Here is a 25,182-nt window from a genome sequence, read left to right on the forward strand (position 1 = left end):
GGTATTATTATTATTATTGTTGAGGAGGGTACGCGCCCTAGCACCGATGCCAAAGGCATATTGTGCATCCTCATATTCAGGCCTTGAATAGGCCCGTAGCTGCAGCGTAGCGAAGAATTCGCTCCACCGTAATAGAGGAGACCCTCGAGGGTTCCAAAGTATGTGAATCAAAATATTCTAGTCTAAGCGAGGCGAAGCAGTCGCACTCGCAAAGTACGTGAGCGGATGTTTCTTCCTTCTCCTGACACGACCTACAGAGAGGGTCGTCGGCAAAACCCATCAGATGGAGGTGCCTATTAAGCCGACAGTGCTCGGTCAAAAGACCGGTGGCCAGCCTAATATCCCATCTGCGGAGCGAAATTAGGTCTCTGGCACGAGACCTGCAGGGACCATTGACAAAAAGTTTTGTCTGTCTCTGGCCCTCCAAGTTATGCCAGAGCTGGGTTTGTATGACAGTCAACCTGTCATGCAGACACCGTTTGACGTGCCTGTAGGGGATGGGGACGGCCGGCTCCGGCCCCAAGAGCTTGGCCTTCGCACCCCTTTTCGCAAATCTGTCGGCTTGCTCATTGCCATGATATCCGCTATGCCCTGGCACCCAATACAACAGAACCCTATTGCAGGATGCCAGTCGCGCTAGCAGATCAAGGCAGCTGCGCACCAGTTGAGAGGTAATCTGACACTGGTTCAGCGCGTTCAGGGCGGCCTGACTGTCAGAATAAATTCTCTCAGTCCGTCCGGTATACCCTTTGTTAATACAGTAATCTGCGCAATAACAGATCGCGGCAATTTCCGCCTGGAACACACTAGCGAAGGTGCCGAGGCAAGCAGAAAAGCCGACCCTTGTGGTTTGGCAGTAATAGCCGGCGCCAGCGCCGGAATCAGTCTTGGAACCATCGGTGAACCAAATAGTTTCACCCCCAGTGCCCAGAGGCAGCAGGTTAGTCCACTCTGCCCGACTGGGGAAGTGGATGCTGAAAGGCTTAGTGAAATCAAAACTGGTAACGGTTTTGTCAGAGCACATCGTAAGCGACGGCTCAAGTGCGGCGTACTCCCGAAAGAGCTTCGTATGGCTGTAATCCCAAAGTCTTGGAACCCAGCAGCCACTAATGTTGAGCCTGTAGGCTCCCATGACAGCCTCCTCCTCAATGAAGAGATGGAGAGGAAGCATGTCAAGGAGCACCTCCAGGGAAGCAGTTGGGGTCGATCTCATGGCCCCCGTAACACAAATGCAGGCAAGCCTTTGAAGCTTGCGCAGGGCAGCCTGAACCGTCTTAAACCGGACCCTTGTCCACCAGACAAGTGCCCCGTAAGAAAGTATGGGTCTGATGATCCCAGTATAGAGCCAGTGTAGAGCCTTGGGGTTGAGGCCCCAAGTCTGGCCGACAGAGCTCCTGGTCCTCCAGAAGAGCATCTTGGCCTTCTTAATACACCGATCAAGATGCGGCTTCCATGTGAGTCTGCAATCAAAGGTCACCCCCAGGTATTTCACCTCGGAGGACTTTGTCAGGACCTGGCCAAAGAAAGAGATATCATTGAACAGATCTTTAGTATTCTTCCTTGTAAAAGGAACAAGGACAGTTTTATCAGGATTAACGGTGAGGTTAACCGCCTGACACCATTGCTCCACGCTAGAGAGAGCAGATCTCATAAGCGCGGTAACAGTATCCGGGAACTTCCCGGTAAAGACTACCGCTACATCGTCCGCATACCCGAAGCAGCTACAGCCCCCAGCACCCCCGAGCCTCCCCAAGAGTTCGTCCACCACCAGGCACCAACAACAGGGGGGAGAGCACTCCACCCTGAGGGCAGCCCCTGCTGGTAGTTACCCCTAGAGAGTCCCCAAGGAGGGACGCCGACACCTCGCGGTCGGTAAGCATGGACTTGATCCAGCGGCCAAGAGTGTCGCTGATGCCAAATCTCTTGACAGCTTCAGTACTAACCGAGCTAGAGACCTTGTCAAAGGCCCCCTCAATATCGAGGAAGACGGCCAGTGAAATTTCCTGAAACTCGAATGCCCTATCCAGGCAATTCGTAAGGCCGTGAAGGGCCGTCTCAGTGGATTTGCCTTTTTGGTAGGCAAATTGTGAAGAAGAGGGAGGAGTTACCGAAAGTACCTCGTCTCTAATGTACCTGTCCACCAGCTTCTCCAGAATTTTGAGGAAGAAGGAGGTCAGGCATATGGGCCTAAATGCCTTCGCCTCGAGATAGGAAGCCTTCCCGGGCTTGGGAATAAAGATGACCCCTTGAAATGACTAAATTGGTACGAGCAAAGAGCGTTTGTAGTGCGGACCTGACAATGTGCGTGCAGATATTTTCTATACCAATGATTTGGAGAAGTTTTCTAGGGGCCCGAACCATTGCCGTTCCCGGGGCCCGCAAAGTCTCTCGACGGGCCTGCGCTTCTGACACCATGTTAGGCCTTGAACTATGCAATATGCGAGACTACAAGTAACAGTAGTTAAGAGATGTTTATTGCGGCTAAGCCAGAGCTCGAATGAATTAGTACAATCTATGTTACTATACAAAATAACTCGGGTACACATGCGCGCCCTCTATGTACACGTGACTTTTTATGTAACAGATGGATGGTATGAGGTTGGGATTCCAGTGACTCAAGGACTCGTGTACATCGGACGTCCGCGTCAAGCTGGGTGTCAATATGGTCGACTTCAGGTAGCTCATGGACCACCAGGTTGTTCTAAGGAGGGACAAAACGACTCAGGGCGGTAACGCAGCAGGCAAAGGTTCCCGCATTCGGCAGTGACGGGATAACGTCTGAGAGCGAGCTTCGAGTCACAACGCAACAAATACGACTGTACACGATTCTTATGTCAGTTTTTACACTTCAGATAGTTATTTTAGCTTCAATGTTGTTATCCTTGCAAAGTTTGAATTGTTTTATTCGAGATAACTTTGCAGCTGGGAGTTGTGGCGTCCCCAGTAATCCAGCCCTTTGGAAGATAGAATCTATGGATTATGGATGAAATGAGGTTGGGATTCCTGTGACTCAAGGACTACTGTACATCGGACGTCCGCGTTAAGGTGCATGTCAATGTGGTCGTCTTCAGGTAGCTCATGGACCACCAGGTTGTTCTAAGGAGGGACAAAACGGCTCAGGGCAGTAACGCAGCAGGCAAAGGTTCCCGCATTCGGCAGTGACGGGATAACGTCTGAGAGCGAGCTTCGACTCACAACGCAACCAATAAAACCGTTCACGATTCTTATGTCAGTTTTTACCTCTCCGTGTGACGTAGTCCAGGAGAGGTTCTGTAACGGCCATGTCTGTGTGTCTGTCTGTCTCTCTGTGTGTCTGTCTGTCCGTTGTTACACCCAAGTGACCGCGTTCGCAGTTTGCGTATCGGAGCAAAGTGTTCGCCATTTCCGAACTGCTTTCACAGTCACGGAAATGGCTCCTCTACTTGAGTTCACACACCGCCATCTTCTGGTCTTTGTCCATCCCACTCGGACACCAGTCTGTTCTTACTGGCTTCTAATCACCACCATCTTCTGTTCTTTGTCAATCCCACATTGACACCAGTCTGCACTTACACTGGCTTCTAACACCACCATCCACTGGTCTTCCGTCTATTCCACATAGACACCAATCTGTAACATTGGCTTCTACTCCATTATCATCGTTTGGTTTTAGGATATACGCGGCGATCAGCTAGGGTTACGAGAAACGTCTAGCCTCCCTAAGGTGGGATCGCCACCAAAGGTTTTCGCAATTGCACTTTTTCCTTACTATTATAAGGGAAACAAATCGTATATATACCCCAAAATTTGAAAAAAGCGGGCAAGAGGGTACCCTTCACTTTAAACGTCAATATTAGCAAAGTTTGAGAAGATAATAGGTATAACTTTATTTTAAACGATTTAACTATTATTAATGTTAATTATTGAAGATTAAAATAATTTAACATAATTAAAAATAATTATATTTATTTAAATATTAAAGATAAAACTCGTGCAAAGAGAGAGATTATCATTGCCTCCTATATCTACCAAGGCCTGTGCATGCGATATATTTCCTTCATTGCCCGATATATCTATCAAGGCCCGTGCATTGTGATATATTTCATTCATTGCCTCCTATATCTATCAAGGCCCGTGCATTGTGATATATTTCATTCATTGCCTCCTATATCTATCAAGGCCCGTGCATTGCGATATACTTTTAAAAACAACAACAAAAATGGGAAACCCCAACTCAGAAACATAATAACGTTTTCATTGGATACTTAAGTTTAAATAATCTTCTTGACACGGAGAGGTAATTTTTGGTTTACCCAACTTGTTTAACTTCAAATAGTGATTTTAGCTTCAATGTTGTTATCCTTGCAAAGTTTGAATTGTTTTATTCGAGATAACTTTGCAGCTGGGAGTAGTGGCGTTCTCCTGTAATCCAGCCCTTTGGAAACTAGAATCTATAGATGGTATGAGGTTGGGATTCCTGTGACTCAAGGACTACTGTACATCGGTACGTCCGCGTTAAGCTGGGTGTCAATGTGGTCGTCTTCAAGTAGCTCATGGATCACCAGGTTGTTCTAAGGAGGGACGAAACGGCTCAGGGCGGTAACGCAGCAGACAAAAGTTCCCGCATTCGGCAGTGACGGGATAACGTCTGAGAACGAGCTTCGAGTCACAACGCAACCAATACGACCGCCCACGATTCTTATGTCAGTTTTTACACTTCAAATAGTGATTTTAGCTTCAATGTTGTTATTCTTGCAAAGTTTGAATTGTTTTATTCGAGATAACTTTGCAGCTGGGAGTTGTGGCGTTCTACTGTAATCCAGCCCTTTGGAAGCTAGAATCTATGCATGGTATGAGGTTGGGATTCCTGTGACTCAAGGAATACTGTACATCGGACGTCCGCGTTGTTGGGTGTCAATGTGGTTGTCTTCAGGTAGCTCATGGATCACCAGGTTGTTCTAAGGAGGGACGAAACGGCTCAGGGCGGTAACGCAGCAGGCAAAAGTTCCCGCATTCGGCAGTGACGGGATAACGTCTGAGAACGAGCTTCGAGTCACAACGCTACCAATACGACCGCACACGATTCTTATGTCTGTTTTTACCTCTCCGAGTGACGATGACGTCAGGGAGAGGTATTAAACTGGACGTCTTTGTCTGTCTGTGTGTGTGTGTCTGTCACACCCCACGAGACCGCGTTCGCAGTTTGCGTATCGGAGCAAACGTGTTCCCAATTTCCGGACTTCATTGACAGTTCACGGAAATTTGGAAAATTGTGTTTGTCTCCGCAGGCTATTTTACTTGAGTTCCCACACCACCAGTTTTGGTTTTCGTCCACCCACATGGAAACTAGTCTGTACTTGCTGGCTTCCAAGCACCACCATCTTCTGTTCTTCGTCAATTCCACATTGACACCAGCTTCTATGCACCACCATCTTCATGTCTTTGTCCATTCCACATGGACGCCAGTCAGTACATTCTGGCTTCTTTTCCTTCGTCATCGTTGGGTTTCAAGATATACGCGGCGATCGGCTAGGGTTACGAGAAACGTTGAGCCTCCCAATGGCAGGGCTTCCACCATCGGTTCACGCGAATGCGTTTTTTATCTATTATGATAAGGGAAACGAAACGTATATATACCCCAAAATTTGAAAAAAAGCGGGCAAGAAGGATACCCTTCACTTTAAACGTCAATATTAGCAAAGTTTCGAAAGATAATAGGAACAACTTTATTTTAAACGATTTAACTAATTTAAAAGTTATTTACTGGCGATTAAAATAGTTAATATCATTTATATTTAATTAATTATTTAAGATAAACTTATTTCTAGGTAATGACACAAGTGAGAGTTTATATAGAACGAGTAATGAAGATTGCATCCGAATCGAAACACTACACGCATATCAAAATTAACTTAAAGCGAGTTGGATTATAAGATCTCTTACAATACGATAACATTTCCTTTTTGCAGAATATTAAATGGAAATATTTTAAATATTTTTCGGCATTACGATTCTTTTAGTAGTTGTGTAGCTATAAAGCTCTGTTTCATCTCAATATTCCAAGAACATCTTTTGATATTAACATTTCAAATTTGGTATTTACTTTTTAATTCAGCTTTACTACATTTATATATAGTGTAAACGCAACTTTTAGTTTCACTACATAATATGGATCTTAATACATCGTCTCTCTATAAGTGTTGAAGCGATTGGATCAATGAAATAAGATATCCTAGATTTAAGCCTGAATTGGCCTTGTTTCGTGTCCTCTTACAAGAGGTGTTAACGGTTCATAGTGAGCCGAAAGATAAATACACACTTCAGTGATAGATATGAGGTCCTCATTAGAATTATGAGAATACACAGGGATTTGTTAAACGATTAAACCTTTAAAAATGACCTTCGCAATATCCCGCCAATTTGAGATACGTATTTCCGGTTTTTCTCATTGGTTGGTGGACCCATGGACGAAGAAATACTGAAGAACCAATGGCAACCCATTACTAAGCGACTAATCAACCAATGTAAAGCTTACTTCCCCCTTTTCAGCCCAAAAATGGAGGGGGTTATGAAAATTCGGAGTCAAATCCCGGAAAACGCTAGCGCCATCTAGACAAAATAAGACATTAGCTGCTTCCCTCGTTAGAAATTTGATTCACCCACTATCCGGTTTGCTACTATCTGCCGCTAGAAGGCGAATTAACAAGTATTTTTCAACTTTCTCCCTCTGCCATCCGTCCTTCACTATTGGTTCGTCCATGGTGGACCTGTGTTTGGAAAGTAAATTCGTCAAGACTCGGAGAGGTTTATTTTGGTTTCCCAACTTGTTACACTTCAGATAGTGATTTTAACTTCAATGTTGTTATCCTTGCAAAGTTTGAATTGTTTTATTCGAAGTATCTTTGCAGCTGGGAGTTGTGTCGTTCTCCTGTAATCCAGCCCTTTGGAAGCTAGAATCTATGCATGGTATGAGGTTGGGATTCCTGTGACTCAAGGACTACTGTACATCGGACGTCCGCGTTAAGCTGGTTATCAATGTGGTCGTCTTCAGGTAGCTCATGCGCCACCAGGTTATTCTAAGGAGGGACAAAACGACTCAGGGCGGTAACGCAGCAGGCAAAGGTTCCCGCATTCGGCAGTGACGGGATAACGTCTGAAAGCGAGCTTCGAGTCACAACGCAACAAATACGACTGTACACGATTCTTATGTCAGTTTTTACACTTCAGATAGTTATTTTAGCTTCAATGTTGTTATCCTTGCAAAGTTTGAATTGTTTTATTCGAGATAACTTTGCAGCTGGGAGTTGTGGCGTCCCCAGTAATCCAGCCCTTTGGAAGATAGAATCTATGGATGAAATGAGGTTGGGATTCCTGTGACTCAAGGACTACTGTACATCGGACGTCCGCGTTAAGCTGCATGTCAATGTGGTCGTCTTCAGGTAGCTCATGGACCACCAGGTTGTTCTAAGGAGGGACAAAACGGCTCAGGGCAGTAACGCAGCAGGCAAAGGTTCCCGCATTCGGCAGTGACGGGATAACGTCTGAGAGCGAGCTTCGACTCACAACGCAACCAATAAAACCGTTCACGATTCTTATGTCAGTTTTTACCTCTCCGTGTGACGTAGTCCAGGAGAGGTTCTGTAACGGCCGTGTCTGTGTGTCTGTCTGTCTGTCTGTCTGTCTCTCTGTGTGTCTGTCTGTCCGTTGTTACACCCAAGTGACCGCGTTCGCAGTTTGCGTATCGGAGCAAAGTGTTCGCCATTTCCGAACTGCTTTCACAGTCACGGAAATGGCTCCTCTACTTGAGTTCTCACACCGCCATCTTCTGGTCTTTGTCCATCCCACACGGACACCAGTCTGTTCTTACTGGCTTCTAATCACCACCATCTTCTGTTCTTTGTCAATCCCACATTGACACCAGTCTGCACTTACACTGGCTTCTAACACCACCATCCACTGGTCTTCCGTCTATTCCACATAGACACCAATCTGTATCATTGGCTTCTACTCCATTATCATCGTTTGGTTTTAGGATATACGCAGCGATCAGCTAGGGTTACGAGAAACGTCTAGCCTCCCTAAGGTGGGATCGCCACCAAAGGTTTTCGCAATTGCGCTTTTTCCTTACTATTATAATGGAAACAAATCGTATATATACCCCAAAATTTGAAAAAAGCGGGCAAGAGGGTACCCTTCACTTTAAACGTCAATATTAGCAAAGTTTGAGAAGATAATAGGTATAACTTTATTTTAAACGATTTAACTATTATTAATGTTAATTATTGAAGATTAAAATAATTAAAAATAATTATATTTATTTAAATATTAAAGATAAAACTCTCGTGCAAAGAGAGATATTATATCTACCAAGGCCTGTGCATGCTATATATTTCCTTCATTGCCTCTTATATCTATCAAGGCCCGTGCATTGCGATATATTTTTAAAAACAACAACAAAAATGGGAAACCCCAACTCAGAAACATAATAACGTTTTCATTGGATACTTAAGTTTAAATAATCTTCTTGACACGGAGAGGTAATATTTTGGTTTACCCAACTTGTTTAACTTCAAATAGTGATTTTAGCTTCAATGTTGTTATCCTTGCAAAGTTTGAATTGTTTTATTCGAGATAACTTTGCAGCTGGGAGTAGTGGCGTTCTCCTGTAATCCAGCCCTTTGGAAACTAGAATCTATAGATGGTATGAGGTTGGGATTCCTGTGACTCAAGGACTACTGTACATCGGACGTCCGCGTTAAGCTGGGTGTCAATGTGGTCGTCTTCAAGTAGCTCATGGATCACCAGGTTGTTCTAAGGAGGGACGAAACTGCTCAGGGCGGTAACGCAGCAGACAAAAGTTCCCGCATTCGGCAGTGACGGGATAACGTCTGAGAACGAGCTTCGAGTCACAACGCAACCAATACGACCGCCCACGATTCTTATGTCAGTTTTTACACTTCAAATAGTGATTTTAACTTCAATGTTGTTATCCTTGCAAAGTTTGAATTGTTTTATTCGAAGTATCTTTGCAGCTGGGAGTTGTGTCGTTCTCCTGTAATCCAGCCCTTTGGAAGCTAGAATCTATGCATGGTATGAGGTTGGGATTCCTGTGACTCAAGGACTACTGTACATCGGACGTCCGCGTTAAGCTGGGTGTCAATGTGGTCGTCTTCAGGTAGCTCATGCGCCACCAGGTTATTCTGAGGAGGGACAAAACGGCTCAGGGCGGTAACGCAGCAGGCAAAGGTTCCCGCATTCGGCAGTGACGGGATAACGTCTGAGAGCGAGCTTCGAGTCACAACGCAACAAATACGACTGTACACGATTCTTATGTCAGTTTTTACACTTCAGATAGTTATTTTAGCTTCAATGTTGTTATCCTTGCAAAGTTTGAATTGTTTTATTCGAGATAACTTTGCAGCTGGGAGTTGTGGCGTCCCCAGTAATCCAGCCCTTTGGAAGATAGAATCTATGGATGAAATGAGGTTGGGATTCCTGTGACTCAAGGACTACTGTACATCGGACGTCCGCGTTAAGCTGCATGTCAATGTGGTCGTCTTCAGGTAGCTCATGGACCACCAGGTTGTTCTAAGGAGGGACAAAACGGCTCAGGGCAGTAACGCAGCAGGCAAAGGTTCCCGCATTCGGCAGTGACGGGATAACGTCTGAGAGCGAGCTTCGACTCACAACGCAACCAATACGACCGTACACGATTCTTATGTCAGTTTTTACCTCTCTGTGTGACCTAGTCCAGGAGAGGTTCTGTAACGGCCGTGTCTGTGTGTCTGTGTGTGTCTGTCTGTCCGTTGTTACACCCACGTGACCGCGGTCGCAGTTTGCGTATCGGAGCAAAGTGTTCGCCATTTCCGAACTGCTTTCACAGTCACGGAAATGGCTCCTCTACTTGAGTTCTCACACCGCCATCTTCTGGTCTTTGTCCATCCCACACGGACACCAGTCTGTTCTTACTGGCTTCTAATCACCACCATCTTCTTTTCTTCCGTCTATTTCACATAGACACCTATCTGTATCATTGGCTTCTACTCCATTATCATCGTTTGGTTTTAGGATATACGCGGCGATCAGCTAGGGTTACGAAAAACGTCTAGCCTCCCTAAGGTGGGATCGCCACCAAAGGTTTTCGCAATTGCGCTTTTTCCTTACTATTATAATGGAAACGAATCGTATATATACCCCGAAATTTGAAAAAAGCGGGGAAGTGGGGTACCCTTCACTTTAAACGTCAATATTAGCAAAGTTTGAGAAGATAATAGGTATAACTTTGTTTTAAACGATTTAACTATTATTAATGTTAATTATTGAAGATTAAAATAATTAAAAATAATTATATTTATTTAAATATTAAAGATAAACCTCTCGTGCAAAGAGAGAGATTATCATTGCCTCCTATATCTACCAATTCCTGTGCATGCGATATATTTCCTTCATTGCCCGATATATCTATCAAGGCCCGTGAATTGTGATATATGTCATTCATTGCCTCCTATATCTATCAAGGCCCGTGCATTGTGATATATTTCATTCATTGCCTCCTATATCTATCAAGGCCCGTGCATTGCGATATATTTTTAAAAACAACAACAAAAATGGTAAACCCCAACTCAGAAACATAATAACGTTTTCATTGGATACTTAAGTTTATATAATCTTCTTGACACGGAGAGGTAATATTTTGGTTTACCCAACTTGTTACACTTCAAAATGTGATTTTAGCTTCAATGTTGTTATCCTTGTCAAGATTGAATTGTTTTATTTGAGATAAGTTTGCAGCTGGGAGTTGTGGCGTTCTCCTGTAATCCAGCCCTTTGGAAGCTAGAATCTATAGATGGTATGAGGTTGGGATTCCTGTGACTCAAGGACTACTGTACATCGGACGTCCGCGTTAAGCTGGGTGTCAATATGGTCGTCTTCAAGTAGCTCATGGAGCACCAGGTTGTTCTAAGGAGAGACAAAACGGCTCAGGGCGGTAACGCAGCAGCCAAAAGTTACCGCATTCGGCAGTGACGGGATAACGTCTGAGAGCGAGCTTCGAGTCACAACGCAACCAATACGACCGTACACGATTCATATGTCAGTTTTTACACTTCCAGACTCTCATCCAGCAAACTTCAACCAAACTTCCAACCAAAAATTGTGTTATTTAATAGGAAAATCTTACCTGCCTTCCACCCTGCTAGGACTATTCAGAGGGGTTTTACCAATTTTTTGCCCCCAAACAAGCCCGGCTTAACCCTCGGAGGGTGTAGTTCTTTTAATAAACCAGTCCAATTATTTTGCAAGATCCCCGTTTGAATTTCCCACCATATAAAATAAACCTCTAAATATGTCTAAGAAACAAAGACAAATATACGAATAAAGATTTTTTAATAACAAGTACCAAATAATATATACAATAAGATAATAGAGAAAAACAAGAATGTATAAAACAAAAATATTGAGAATGTTTGTCAGCGTAATCAATAAGGTCAATACTTCTTTTCTTTGAGTTGGGAATGGCTTGTTCGCCAGCAGCATAAAAAACATGTTACATGCTAAATCTTAAATTAAACCGTATCCAGACGTAATACTTTGTGAATATTATCCACAACCATCAGTAGGCTTTGTTCGCAATACCTCTTGTATCACATCGACCACCATCAGTAAGCTTTGTTCATGCATTGTGGTGGCCGATGTTGAGTCGAGTGGGATAAACAATGCCGGATGAATTTTAATAAAAGACAGGCAGCTCTATCGCTGAAGAGGGCCACGTTGATGTCGGGAAATTATTAAGTTTGAAATCAAGATCCTAATTAGAGCCTCACTGAAGAGAAAGTGTTCCAACTGGTGCAAGGTACGCAGAACCTTATGCGGGGGCGGGGCTTGTGAACTTTTACGTGCCATGTCCCATAAAATTCTTCGTTGACCCTTTATCTCCCAAAAGCCACTGCGGGGCTTGAAACGCTTGATACAATACTCTCTTTCACTTCTGGCTGTTTACTACACTGAAATAGTTTAAGTCAAGCGTTTTAAACACCAATTTTTAAAATATTAGAATATTTTGGGAATGGAAAAATTTGTCAGGTGTTCGATTTCTGAACTCGAACATTAAGCCTTTGTCAGGCTAAACTAAAACTACGACACGACTTTGCTATACGAATGTTTTTTCTTACTTGTTCAATGGCCAATTAGTTACTCTGCAAGAAGTGAATCGAATTTGGTCTCTTTTCAGGCGATGCCTGAGAAGAGACAGATGGAAAAATCGAATTTGGTCTCTTTTCACACAACAAAAGTTGTGTGAGTCCAGGATCTTTGGATTAAGACATCTTCGTAAAAGTATTAAAATGCTTTTTGAAGATATTGACGTACTGGTACTAAATAGTTTTAAACATAAGTGCGTAGTTAGGCAACTGATAACTTTCTCTTCGAAACACGGGGTTTATATACTAAAATATCGAGGCCAAATTTAATACTGAAAAAGTTCTCTAGGCAATTCTTTCAAGAAATTTATTTTTTACCGACCCCACCCTTTAACGTACTATTAAAGCCGGACGGCTTATATAATAACTGTCTCAAACACGCTGACACCGGCTCGAACTAGTCAGGGCGTGGTCCTTTTTTTATTGGAAGCGGGTAGGGTTGCTTACCTAACTACGTAGATGTTTCAAGGATGACGACTTTAAAGTCTTAACAATTTCGCGGTTTTGATGAAAATAAATGGAGTGTTTCTTAAGATTGTCAATGGCTCAATGGGTAAAGGCAGGGTTTACTATTGTGCTAACCAGAAGGTGACGAGTTCGAATCCTGGCCAATCCACCGAGCTATTGACAATCTTTTATGTATAAAATAACGTTAGCCTAAAGCTGCATTTTCATGGTAGCGTGTAGCGGAAAAAAATCAGCTTTAGCGTAAACGTAATCTAAAAATCCGTTAACGCTAACATGTTTGCTAATTTCATGAACGCTTTTAAACATCGCGCATAGTATACTTTTACGAAGATTTAGCGGATATTGAGAATACGCTCGTATCAGATCGAGATAGATATTTTCGCTTGAGCTAACTTTATCAGCTTGACGTCACAGCCCCGTGATCTTCCTGCAACAAATCAGCAGTAGGGGTTGGAGAGAGATCGAAAAAAATAGCTCAGCAGCCTGCCACTGTGGTACGGATTTTTTTTTCGGGACCGTAGGATTTTTTAGGAAAATAAAATTTAGAACTAGAAAAGTGTCAATAGTTTATTTTAAACTTATATTATGGCTAGTAAAGCCTTGAAGGATGCGAGACTTGAAAAACGAAAATTAATAATATGCGTGGTCATGTTGTCTCATAGCTTTCAACTTAAAACGACAAATATATTATGAAGATTGAAATCATTGGCTTATTTGCTCATACTCAAATTTACCAGTGTTGTATGATGTCCTTCTCTTTCTTTTCTTCCAAATAGGATGAACCCACCATCTTTTCTTGCGGTATTTTTTTTGGGTAGGCACCCGATTCAGTACTAGCAAAGCAATCAATAATAATTTCTTGCGCAAAAGAGCGTTTAAAAGATTCTTCCGATTGCTTTTCTTTTGAACCGCCATCTTTAAAAACCTTCAATAATGAACTTTCAACAATAAGCTAGCGCTGGTGTACTCCTCGCGCCAGCTCTCTCAAAAGCATGAAAATAACCACGCGCTCAAAGTTCCTCTGACTTTAGCGGAAACGCAAATTACGCGCGTTTTCCGAGCTCCAGCGCAAAACCGGTTTTCGCTCACGCCCACGCTAACAACTCGGTACACGCTACCATGAAAATGCAGCTTAAGAAGACGATGTTAGTTGAGAAACAAGCATTGGTCATGAATAACGACTTTTTTAGCGTCCAATACGTGTCTAAATGTATATCCGAACAATACCCAGTCAAGTTTAAAAAATTATCTGCATCAGCGCTTGAACTTGAGTAGTAATTATGAAGTCGGCTAAGCGGAAATCATATGTCCAAATCACTGGGTGAATATAAGCGAAGAGTTTAACAAGTTTGAAATTCAGGTCATAAGTGACTCGAATCGTGACAACTATGCGGCTGTTCGAGAACCTGTTGAATATCATAAAGTCGAGATACCAGTCAATCGTTATAATAAGAGCAAAGAGTAAGAACTGCCCCAAAATTTTGTCGAGCTTTTAAATGATGATATCAACAGTCATCCGTATTTAAAAAGCAAATTATCTTTTAAATTAGTGAATAAATATAAAGACGGGGCCCGAGGAAAACAATTAGATACATACTTTCCCGTTTACCTGCAAGTTTTAGGAGAGAAGAACATACGGTTCAAAATACCAGCTGATTTCCCCCTGGCCACATTGTTTGAGTTTAAGGAGAATAATTACGAAGACGTTCCTTATATATCCAAATTTCCTGTATCAAAGCATGCTAAAAATATAAGTTTAAATTACACTAACAATTACGTGGAAATCGAAATTAAAAATGTTGTAGATAGTTTTAAAAAAAATTTGATTACAAGTACGTTCCTAAGGCCGCCATTAAACGTAAAACTAGCCACGAAGTTCCGCCGATAAGATAAACCCTAAACCAGAATATAAGCCTCTACCGCCATCTATACCTATTTTACCGCGAACTACCCCCTTTCTGCCAATACCTATTGCTCCAACGAACCCTATAGTACCTGTACAACCACTGCCATCCAAAATAACCCCTCCACCACCACCCAAAATAACTTTTCCAAAACAAACACCTTCAAAACAAAACCCACCGAAACCCTACTATCCAACATATCCAAAGCCTGACCCATCTAAACCGACCACTCCAATTTCGACTAAACCGATCTCTCCAACTTCGACTAAACTGATCCCTCCAACTTCGACTAAACCGATCCCTCCAACTTCGAGTAAACCGATACCTCCAACTTCGAGTAAACCGATCCTTCCAACTTCGAGTAAACCGATACCTCCAACTTCGACTAAACCGATACCTCCAACTTCGACTAAACCGATACCTCCAACTTCGACTAAACCGATACCTCCAAAAATTCCGACTCCAGATCCCCCGAAGATTCCAATTGCAGAACCCCCAAAAATTCCAGCTCCAGATCCCTCAAAGATTCCAATTCCAGAACCCCCGAAAATTCCAGCTCCAGATCCCCCGAAGATTCCAATTCCAGAACCCCCGAAAATTCCAACTCCGGATCCCCCGATGATTCCAATTCCAGAACCCCCGAAAATTCCAGCTCCAGCTCCCAATCCCCCGAAGATTCCAATTCCAGAATCCCCGAAAATTCCATCTCCAGATCCCCCGAAGATTCCCATTCCAGAACCCCCGAAAATTCCAGCTCCAGATCCCCCGAAGATTCCAATTCCAGAACCCCCGAAAATTCCAACTCCGGATCCCCCGATGATTCCAATTCCAGAACCCCCGAAAATTCCAGCTCCAGCTCCCAATCCCCCGAAGATTCCAATTCCAGAATCCCCGAAAATTCCATCTCCAGATCCCCCGAAGATTCCCATTCCAGAACCCCCGAAAATTCCAGCTCCAGATCCCCGAAGATTCCAATTCCAGAACCTCCGAAAATTCCAACTCCAGATCCCCCAAAGATTCCAATTCCAGAACCCCCGAAAATTCCAACTCCAGATCCCCCGAAGCTTCCTATTCCAGAACCAATCCCTCCAGGGCAAACCCTTCCAACACCTTCAAAATCTCCAGACTCTACAACATCCTCTACTTTTGAGATACCCATGGCTGCGTTCAGTAACCGGCATCAAAAACATCGATGACTAAAAGATGACATCGATGTCTTACTGAACGGTTTTTCGCGTCTTTGGGCGTGACGTCATGATGCTCATCGGATGCCCATCAGAAAAATCGGCTGTGAGAGGAGGTTTTTTTGATGAGCATCGGATTCATGACGTAAATTTCGTCTTTTTGCGCCGCGACAATTTAAATTAATCAAAAATGTCTTGATTAGAATCAAGACCTAAAAAGTATCGATAAGACTGAGGTTATCACTTGTCTGAAGGATCAGATATTAATTTTTCTTTTTAATTGAAACTTAAATGCATGCTTAAGAAAAAACAACGTTCCATTACCGTTTTCCGTTGAAATAAATTATTTTACTGGTAATCAATTTCAAAAATTTACTTATCTCGGCTTTTCGACCACAATTCCATTCCCCGAAAACATTTTATCATTACATTAATTACTTTTGGGAGAGTACGTGTATGGTTTTGCCTTTTAAAAGGTTCCTAAAGACGTTACATCCCCATTCGTGACCGGCACGCTTCGCAGTGGAACATTAAAATTATTCTAAAACCAATGGCGCCAAATTCAATAGGGACAGTAAGATTTTTACTCGCGGTTTTGCAAAATGATGTAATATCAAGTGTACTTTAGTCAACCGTCGTATTGTTCTTTCTCATAGTTCAGGGCATGATCAGTGTTACTGCCCAATTTCTCTCTCTAGTTTCTAACAATGGTTAGAGACTATTTGTTATGGCACGGACAACGTGATATACATTTGTAAATTCTAAGTAGCACAAAAGGAAAAAATCCAATTTTTTTTATATTTTGGTTTGAATTAAATAAACTCATGATAGTTATAACGAACAGAAAGTCAAGGGAATGGCACCGGTAATGAGCAGCAGAAAGAGAGGAACGTTTGCTTCAAGTTAGCAGAGGGACATGGTAGTGAAAATGGTAATCTAGAATTTTGTTCGTTCAAACCTTAATATATCATGAAAAATTCAAGTGAGGAGGCGGAACTACCAAGAAAGATTGATTTTGGCAGATAACAGCGAAAAAATTATGTTCTACACACACTGGGACTATGGGAGAGTTTCAAGGCCGAGGTCGCACATGATGAAATTTCAACTCCAGTTTACATCAATTCTCCCCGGTCGCACTAGTAGCAGGTTAAGCTATAGTTTTCTCAGGTCTTGTTAGTCTCGAAAGGGTAATATAGTGCTTGAAACTTTTAAAAGGTTCTTGTCATGGCTACACAGACCGCTATTACAGTTTTTTATTGTTTTATAGGTTATTTTGACACGTTATCTCCCAAAAGTAATTAATGTAATGATAAAATGTTTTCGGGGAATGGAATTGTGGTCGAAAAGCCGAGATAAGTAAATTTTTGAAATTGATTACCAGTAAAATAATTTATTTCAACGGAAAACGGTAATGGAACGTTGTTTTTTCTTAAGCATGCATTTAAGTTTCAATTAAAAAGAAAAATTAATATCTGATCCTTCAGACAAGTGATAACCTCAGTCTTATCGATACTTTTTAGGTCTTGATTCTAATCAAGACATTTTTGATTAATATCTGTTCCTTCAGTCTTCATTTTAATTAAGAATGTTAAGAAACTGTTTTACATTTAGCTCAATCAGACATTTATTTATAATGATACTTAAAAAAAACGTAAATCAATAAAAGTTTGTATTCTTATTGTAATTAACATAATACAATTTTTTACCCCAGAAATAGGACCAAATTGACATTTGTACAAAATTTTTTAAAATGCTGATTTATGTCCGTTTAACATTTAGCTCAAAATTGTCATAAGGCCAATATGAAATTCGGATATCCTTAAAACTTCACAAAGACGATCCAAGATTGTCAATTTCAAACTTTTATGTAGTAAAAACTAACGACTGTTTGATATTAATCTTAAAACCTTAAACAAAATATAGTCAGGGCTACCCTAAAAGTTCACAAAGATGATCCAAGATTGTTAATACGCCTAAAAAGTGCCATCTTCAAAATATGAAGCCGGGGAAAAGAGAGCGTGATCGAGTGGGCTATGCTAGTGGTTAGAAGTTGCGGGGGTTGGGACAGGGATAAGCGAGTTGAGATGGATTGAAAATGATGATGGGCGACCTGCGGCACCGTATCTCTCCCAATGTACCTCGCGCACGCCCCTACCCTTCGGTAGGCGATTGCTAAGTGCTGCCGCGTAGCGCCATTTTATTTGTATGAGAACTAGCTTCTATTTTGTAGATAGAGGGAGTGCCCTTTTACAATTTCGTCAAGTACGACCCTACCTAACCGCTGAGGATGCTGGGAGGACTATGGTGCCGTAGGTGGGTTTACACAGGAAACGCTATAGGTATGAGGGTTTCCACTCCATTCCTCTCTCCTTCAAGGTTGGGACTCCAGGCATAGCCGACTCCATCACGCACTCGACAACGCAAAGCAACTCGCGCCAGCGTGGGAAATAGGGCGGTGACACAGGGCAAATGACCAGTTTAAAAATTGCCTGGTCCAGTTCAAAAATTAAATCGGAGGGGGGTCAGTGGTCCACGAGACTACTAAGAAAGTTCAAGGGTAACCAGACTTCACACATTAAAATTCCAATATTCTAATTATCCACTTCTTTGGTTTAGCAGACGACGTGCTCTGTTCAATGATCACGGACCAGTTTACTTATTCCAAGTCAGGAAAGTCGCTGGCCTAATGTCCAGTTTAAAAAATCCTTATTTGGTCACGGACCAGAAAACTCACGTAAACGCGATGCGAATGACGACAACTACGTATTTTCCGACTGAGGAGAGGCGAAACAGCCCGGCCTCCTTTTACGTCCCCCCCTTGTATTTTGAAAGTGGGACTGGGACTATGGCGCGCGAATACTTAGGCATCTTATACCTTCTCCCTAGTAAACTAGATATCGCTTCTTGGTAAAACTTTATATAACTAAAATTAAAGTTTATAAGATATGTTCCATATCAGGTTCATACAACTTTTCGAAAACAAATTTCCCTGAGATTTCCAGGCTTTTCTCGTATATGGAGTATCCTAAGGGGCAAATAGGACTATTACATAATCAAAGGATATCCCCGTATCTCTAATATAACCAGAGTTACGAGCTTCCAAAATTTAGTGTAATGTTAATCCTATGGAGGAGGCAAAGTACCTACAAGCACCCGGGGCTAGTACCTACAAGCACCCGGGGCAAGTTCCTACAAGCACTCACAAGCACTTACAAGTACCCGTGGCAAGTACCTACAAGCACCCGGAGCAAGTACCTACACGCACCCGGAGCAAGTACCTACAAGCACCCGGGGCAAGTACCTACAAGCACCCACAAGTACCTACAAGCACCCGGGGCAAGTACCTACAAGCACTCACAAGCAGCCACAAGTACCCACAAGCACCCACAAGCAGCCACAAGTACCCACAAGCACCCACAAGCACCCACAAGTACCTACAAGTACCCACAAGCACCCACAAGTACCTACAAGTACCCACAAGTACCCACAAGTACCCACAAGCACCCACAAGCACCCACAAGTACCTACAAGCACCCACAAGTACCTACAAGCACCCACAAGTACCTACAAGCACCTACAAGCACCCACAAGCACCCACAAGCACCCACAAGCACCCACAAGCACCTACAAGCACCCACAAGCACCCACAAGCACCCACAAGTACCTACAAGTACCCACAAGCACCCACAAGTACCCACAAGCACCTACAAGCACCCACAAGTACCCACAAGTACCTACAAGCACCCACAAGTACCCACAAGCACCCACAAGCACCTACAAGCACCCACAAGTACCTACAAGCACCCACAAGTACCTACAAGCACCCACAAGTACCTACAAGCACCCACAAGTACCTACAAGCACCCACAAGCACCTACAAGCACCTACAAACACCCACAAGCACCCACAAGTACCTACAAGCACCCACAAGCACCTACAAGCACCCACAAGCACCTACAAGCACCTACAAACACCCACAAGCACCCACAAGTACCTACAAGCACCCACAAGTACCCATAAGCATCCACAAGTACCCACAAATACCTACAAGCACCTACAAGCACCCACAAATACCCATAAGCACCCACAAGTACCCACAAGTACCTACAAGCACCCACAAGTACCCACAAGCACCCACAAGTACCTACAAGCACCCACAAGTACCTACAAGCACCCACAAGTACCTACAAGTACCCACAAGTACCTACAAGCATCCACAAGTACCTACAAGCACCCACAAGTACCTACAAGTACCCATAAGCACCCACAAGTACCCACAAGCACCCACGAGTACCTACAAGCACCCACGAGTACCCACGAGTACCCACAAGTACCCACGAGTACCCACAAGTACCTACGAGTACCCACAAGTACCTACAAGCATCCACAAGTACCTACAAGCACCCACAAGTACCTACAAGCACCCACAAGTACCTACAAGTACCCACAAGTACCAAAGACAGTTGGTTACATAATTTATTAGTGTGGAGGACCTTTTCCAACTTAACTTGTTAGCTCACTCAAAGCAAGGTCCCCTTGTTTTTCAACCACCACGAAATATGGACCAAATAGCTTTAAAAATGCTAACATCATAAACTGACTCTTTACACTGCTTAAATATCGCAGATTGGAATGGTTTTGAAAATTTAAATTTAAACATACTTAGACTTAATTATAGTCAATGAAAATTGCTTAGCGGAATGTTAGGTGTTGTACCTTCCATTTAAAACCGTTTTCAAGTCTAACAAACGTATAGTTTTTCTAAAATCGGATTAACCGGAATGTTTTTTTCCAAAAATTTCCCATGTTATTTCTATGGGAAAAATTCCTGTTTTTCAACAAAAGGTGTGATGAATTTTATGGAAATGAAAACCACCCTTAGCAACTTTATTTTTTATAAAATTAACTAATTAATGGATCTCTTTGAAATTTTAACCACATATAGTGGGCCAGAATTGTAGTTCTGTGGAATTTTTTCAAAACAGTTAATGCAATACAAAAAAAACTACATCCAAACAAAAAACCCTCCTTATACATTAAGAGCAGTATGAAGTCTTATCTAAGAGAGCTACCGCTCTCTCAGAATAATGTAGAATTGACAAATATTATCCTTATCGATAATAATACTAAAAAGCAATATATTATTTCGGTAACAAATGGATTCTGACAGAATTTTGATTTAATTGATAAATTTAAGTATAATATCTTTGAAAATATTTCGGATTTATTATTTAAGCCTCTGCAGTAATGTTATCATAATATCGTCGCCATTTTGAAAAGCATCGATTACACAAAAGTGTGCCGTTCAACAACTGCAACGTCATCATGACGTCAAAAGAACACCGATTTCATTTTCCCAAACATCGATGTTTTCCTGATGAGTGTTACTGAACGCAGCCCATATTACCGACTCCCTCCCCACCGCTGGTTGATGAGAAACCCTTGTTTCCGCAGCCAATTGACCCGCCAGAGAGAAAACCCGAGCCAATTAAAACCGAAGAGCCAGAACCAAATAACTGTGAAGATTATGACAACTACACACTATTGTTCTTACCGCAAACTTTTTAAGCCAGTGAAACGCCAGAGAAAAACGCCGAAGGGCTTTATCGGACCGTAGCCCGCACTTTAGAAAAATTAGTATTTAAAAAAATTCAAGTAACATATCACGAAGTAGATAATTGGGGTGATGCAATCATGTATAATTTCAAAACACCAGAATGGGTGGAAATTAAATTTTCTCCCCAAGTAGCTAAATTGCTCGACGTTGACTCTGATGAATATTACAATGGACTAAATCAATCTGGTCCCTTGAGCATGACGTTAGAAGAATATACCATAAATGAAAACAATGCGTACTTAGAATATCGAGTCAATAGAACCATAAAGCGCTATACCCCCTTGGGAAGAACCTTGGTTGTATTTCGGCTTCCATGTGTCAGGCGAGTTTAGATCGACACAAACTTTGCCTGACGATTACAAAATATATGACGAAATCGCCGAAATGCTCAAAGCTGCCTCGACAAAAGATCCTTTAAGATTGCACAATGCCGAATTTAGCGTTATTAAACTAGGAGCGGAACGTTATTTTAGTCTTTTGTCCGGCAAAAATTGAAATGCTATTTTCCCCGGATTTGCAAAACATTTTAAATTTAGAAGATGAATATGTTGGGGGGACGTTTCTATCCACTAAACCTTTAGAGCTTAATTTTACGCATTTCAAAACAACTAATGACACATACGTAAATTATCGCGTCCATGACTCTCTAATGTATCTATTTACTAAGACTGATTTCACGAAAATCAAAATACCTGCGGGCGAATATACCTGTGATTATACCTCGACCGGTGCGGTAACCCCTTCTCTTTACATTTGAAAATTATAAACAAGTTATTGGGGGTCAAGAATTTATGCCTCGCAGGTATTTTAAAATCTTTATTCTCAAAACGGCGGTGGAAAATAGATACTATGTTCGTCTTGAAATAGAGCCAGGTGCTCGCGTATCGGTAGCTGGACCGATGGCCCAGTTATTTAACATTCCCGAAGAGGGAGAATTTTTTCAACACAGTCACTCGGGAGTGGCTCTGAAAAATCCCCGATTGAGATCGATGACACTGACAGCGAATAATAATTTTTGGACTAGCGAATACGATGTGGATAGATTTCCAGAAGACCCGTTCTACGCAGACCAACCGTATATTCCCGGGTCTCAAGGCAAACGAGTTGATAATTACACTTGCGAGATTCCTCCCGGGGTATGTTATCATATTAGCGATGTTTTAAGCGCGATGAGCGAAGCCATGTCGCCTACGCATAGAAAAAGTCTTAAATTTACGCAAAATGTAGATGGAACCGTCACGGTTTCGAAATTAAGCGACACGGTTTCAATCTTGTTTCCCAAAACAACACCCGGACGAGGACTCGAGAGACTTTTAGGTTTTAGTAGTAAACAAATGGACCGGTATATCGATAACGAGACGTCGGATTACCCCGCCGATATCATGAGAGGCGTCGACGCCATGTTTGTCTATATCAATATTATTCGTCAGCAAGTAGTGGGTGGGGGTCAAGCTCCTCTTTTACGCTTCATAAAAATGCCGGCTTTCTTGCTGCTAGACGAGGAGAGCCAAGAAATATTTAACAATATCGATATTTATCCAGTTTCAATTAACAATATACAAGAGATTGAAATTGAACTAAAATCCGATTACGGGGAAAATATCCCGTTTAATTTAGGTAAAGTATATATTTAACTGTTTTTTAGGCGTCGACGTCAATAGAACTTGAGCGACGGTACCCAATAGATATACTCTGTATTTCCAAAGAGGATCGTCTCTGCCTGCTTTACACGCTAACGTTTTCCAATCCGGAGGTCGTTTTAGTGTCGGCGGTATATTTAATTCTTTATTGCGTAAACTTACACCCTTTATTAGGCCGGCCATTAGTACGTTAGCGTCCGAAGCTGTTGGATTAACAAGTAGAGTCATTAGCGATGCCCAAAAGGAGTTGGTTCCAATAATTAAAAGTAATTTAAAGGACGAGCTTAGAACTCCCCTCCTTTTCTTACAATTTACTACAATGGAAGAGTTAAGAAATTCCTGTAAAACCATTGAGAAGGATATTGAAGTTAGGAAAAGGAATGCCGAAAAAAGGAATGCCGAAAAAAAGGAAAAGAAGAGATCACCCCCAAAACCTAAAGTTAAAGATGAGTCCTCTTGCCCAGCAAACAGGGGCTCCGCCCATAGTCAGTGTTCCTCCGGGCATTGTCAAAGCCCTTGCAATCCTCCTACTTCTCCTCAATGGGAATATCCCTTACAACCTTTAGACTCTAGAGCCAAAGCTAGGGCTAGTAACTCCAATAGAGGTCAAAGATCCTATACTAGATATAATAATCAGAGATCTAAATCTCCTGGTCGTCAATTCGCCTTGTCCTACCCCTCTACACGTTCTATCACTTGTTATAGTTGCCAGGAACCAGCTCATCTTGCACCCGACTGTCCCAACAAAAAGATCATCAAGTCGGGGGAAGCCCAGACGGGAGAGGTCGCTCGTGGTCCCTCTCCCGGTGCCCAATAAATTCCCCTAACAAGAAGCGTGTCTCGTTTCCCTTGAGGATTGAATCCGTCCAAAAGGGTTCAGTTTATAAAAGGGTTACCATTCCCGTTACTTTTAAACACGCGACAGTTCACGCTAAATTAGATAGTGGGGCCGATGCCTCTTTTGTCAGTCTAGATCAATGGCAAAAAATTTGTAAACATAGAAATTCTTCAGAATTACCTGAAGATGAACAACTAGATTGTGTAGTTTGGGGCGATGGCCGTTATACATTTACAAAAGGTTCTCACGAACTAGAGTTTACTCTCAAATCAAATGAAAGTGAGAAACCATTCAAGTTTAAATTCTACATAGTTCCTTCCCTCAATAGTGACTTTATACTAGGTCAAGATTTTCTTGAGGAAAAATTAGATTTTGAATTATCTCAATGCTTAGTGGGTAACTTAAGGATCCCTTTTTTAATACCATCAGAAAAGGATCCAATAAATAAGGAGATTGTAGAGAATATTAGGGACGCAGTATCCGCAGCCCCTATTTCTGACGAACAACGTCATCAATTAGAATCCCTGTTATTGAAATTTCCTGAGTTGTTTTCGGAAAAAGTCGGAAGAACCGGACTAGTCTTCCATGAGATCCATACGGGTACTAGTCCACCCATAAAGTCTCAGCCTTATCGTGTTAATGACCAGAAAAGGAAAATTATTGAACAACATGTTAGGGAAATGTTAGATGACGGGATAATCAGACCCTCAGTATCTCCTTGGGCTTCGCCCGTAGTTTTAGTTGATCAAACAAAACGGGGTAATCCCTACAGGTTTTGTATTGATTACAGAAAACTAAACAGCGTTACCATTAAGGACCCTTATCCTTTGTCCAATATAGAGGATATGCTAGCTAGGGTTGGAAAACCCAAGTTTATTACAACCCTTGACCTTAAATCAGGGTATTGGCAGGTGGAAATGCACCCTAAGAGTAGAGAAAAAACAGCTTTCGTGACTCACATGGGAAAGTACGAGTTCAATGTACTCCCTTTTGGGCTGTGTAACGCCCCTAGCTCTTTTCAGCGTTTGATTGACGAAATTTTTAGAGACGCGGATTACTTCCAACTAATTGATTATTTAGATGATTTAATTTCGCTTAGCGAAGATTGGGATCAACACTTAACGTGTTTAGAATATGTCCTAAATAGATTAAAGGAAGCGGGTCTCACCCTACAGTTAAAAAAAGGTCGTTTCCCTCAAAAAGAAGCTACCATATTTGGTCACATAGTTAATGAATCAGGAGTGCATATAGATCCTTCTAAAATAGAAGCTATTCAGAAATTCCCTCCTCCTAAAAATGTAAAGGAAGTCCAGAGATTTTTAGGGATGGCAGGATGGAATAATAGGTTTATTGGT

At 42.2% G+C, this 25,182-nt stretch overlaps 9 non-coding genes and 1 pseudogene across 9 annotated transcripts; all 10 read left to right on the forward strand.

Moving 5' to 3' along the window:
• The first annotated feature begins 2,586 nt into the window (after positions 1-2,586).
• LOC149622071 (signal recognition particle RNA) lies at positions 2,587-2,821 on the forward strand (annotated as a pseudogene).
• A 100-nt stretch (positions 2,822-2,921) lies between these two features.
• LOC149622072 (signal recognition particle RNA) lies at positions 2,922-3,226 on the forward strand. Its single transcript, XR_016375017.1, has one exon.
• Positions 3,227-4,380: 1,154 nt separating this feature from the next.
• On the forward strand, positions 4,381-4,681 carry LOC149622073 (signal recognition particle RNA). The gene has a single exon (XR_016375012.1).
• An 89-nt stretch (positions 4,682-4,770) lies between these two features.
• LOC149622074 (signal recognition particle RNA) lies at positions 4,771-5,068 on the forward strand. The gene has a single exon (XR_016375013.1).
• A 1,818-nt stretch (positions 5,069-6,886) lies between these two features.
• LOC149622075 (signal recognition particle RNA) lies at positions 6,887-7,186 on the forward strand. The gene has a single exon (XR_016375014.1).
• Positions 7,187-7,275: 89 nt separating this feature from the next.
• On the forward strand, positions 7,276-7,574 carry LOC149622076 (signal recognition particle RNA). Its single transcript, XR_016375016.1, has one exon.
• Positions 7,575-8,621: 1,047 nt separating this feature from the next.
• Positions 8,622-8,921, forward strand: LOC149622077 (signal recognition particle RNA). The gene has a single exon (XR_016375009.1).
• Positions 8,922-9,010: 89 nt separating this feature from the next.
• On the forward strand, positions 9,011-9,310 carry LOC149622078 (signal recognition particle RNA). The gene has a single exon (XR_016375011.1).
• An 89-nt stretch (positions 9,311-9,399) lies between these two features.
• Positions 9,400-9,698, forward strand: LOC149622079 (signal recognition particle RNA). Its single transcript, XR_016375015.1, has one exon.
• Positions 9,699-10,769: 1,071 nt separating this feature from the next.
• LOC149622080 (signal recognition particle RNA) lies at positions 10,770-11,068 on the forward strand. The gene has a single exon (XR_016375010.1).
• The last annotated feature ends 14,114 nt before the right edge of the window (positions 11,069-25,182 follow it).

This window comes from Phalangium opilio, unplaced genomic scaffold (genome assembly GCF_054372755.1).
Source record: "Phalangium opilio isolate 3A_F unplaced genomic scaffold, DU_Popi_V2 ptg000200l_1, whole genome shotgun sequence".
Classification (NCBI taxonomy): Eukaryota; Metazoa; Arthropoda; class Arachnida; order Opiliones; family Phalangiidae; genus Phalangium; species Phalangium opilio.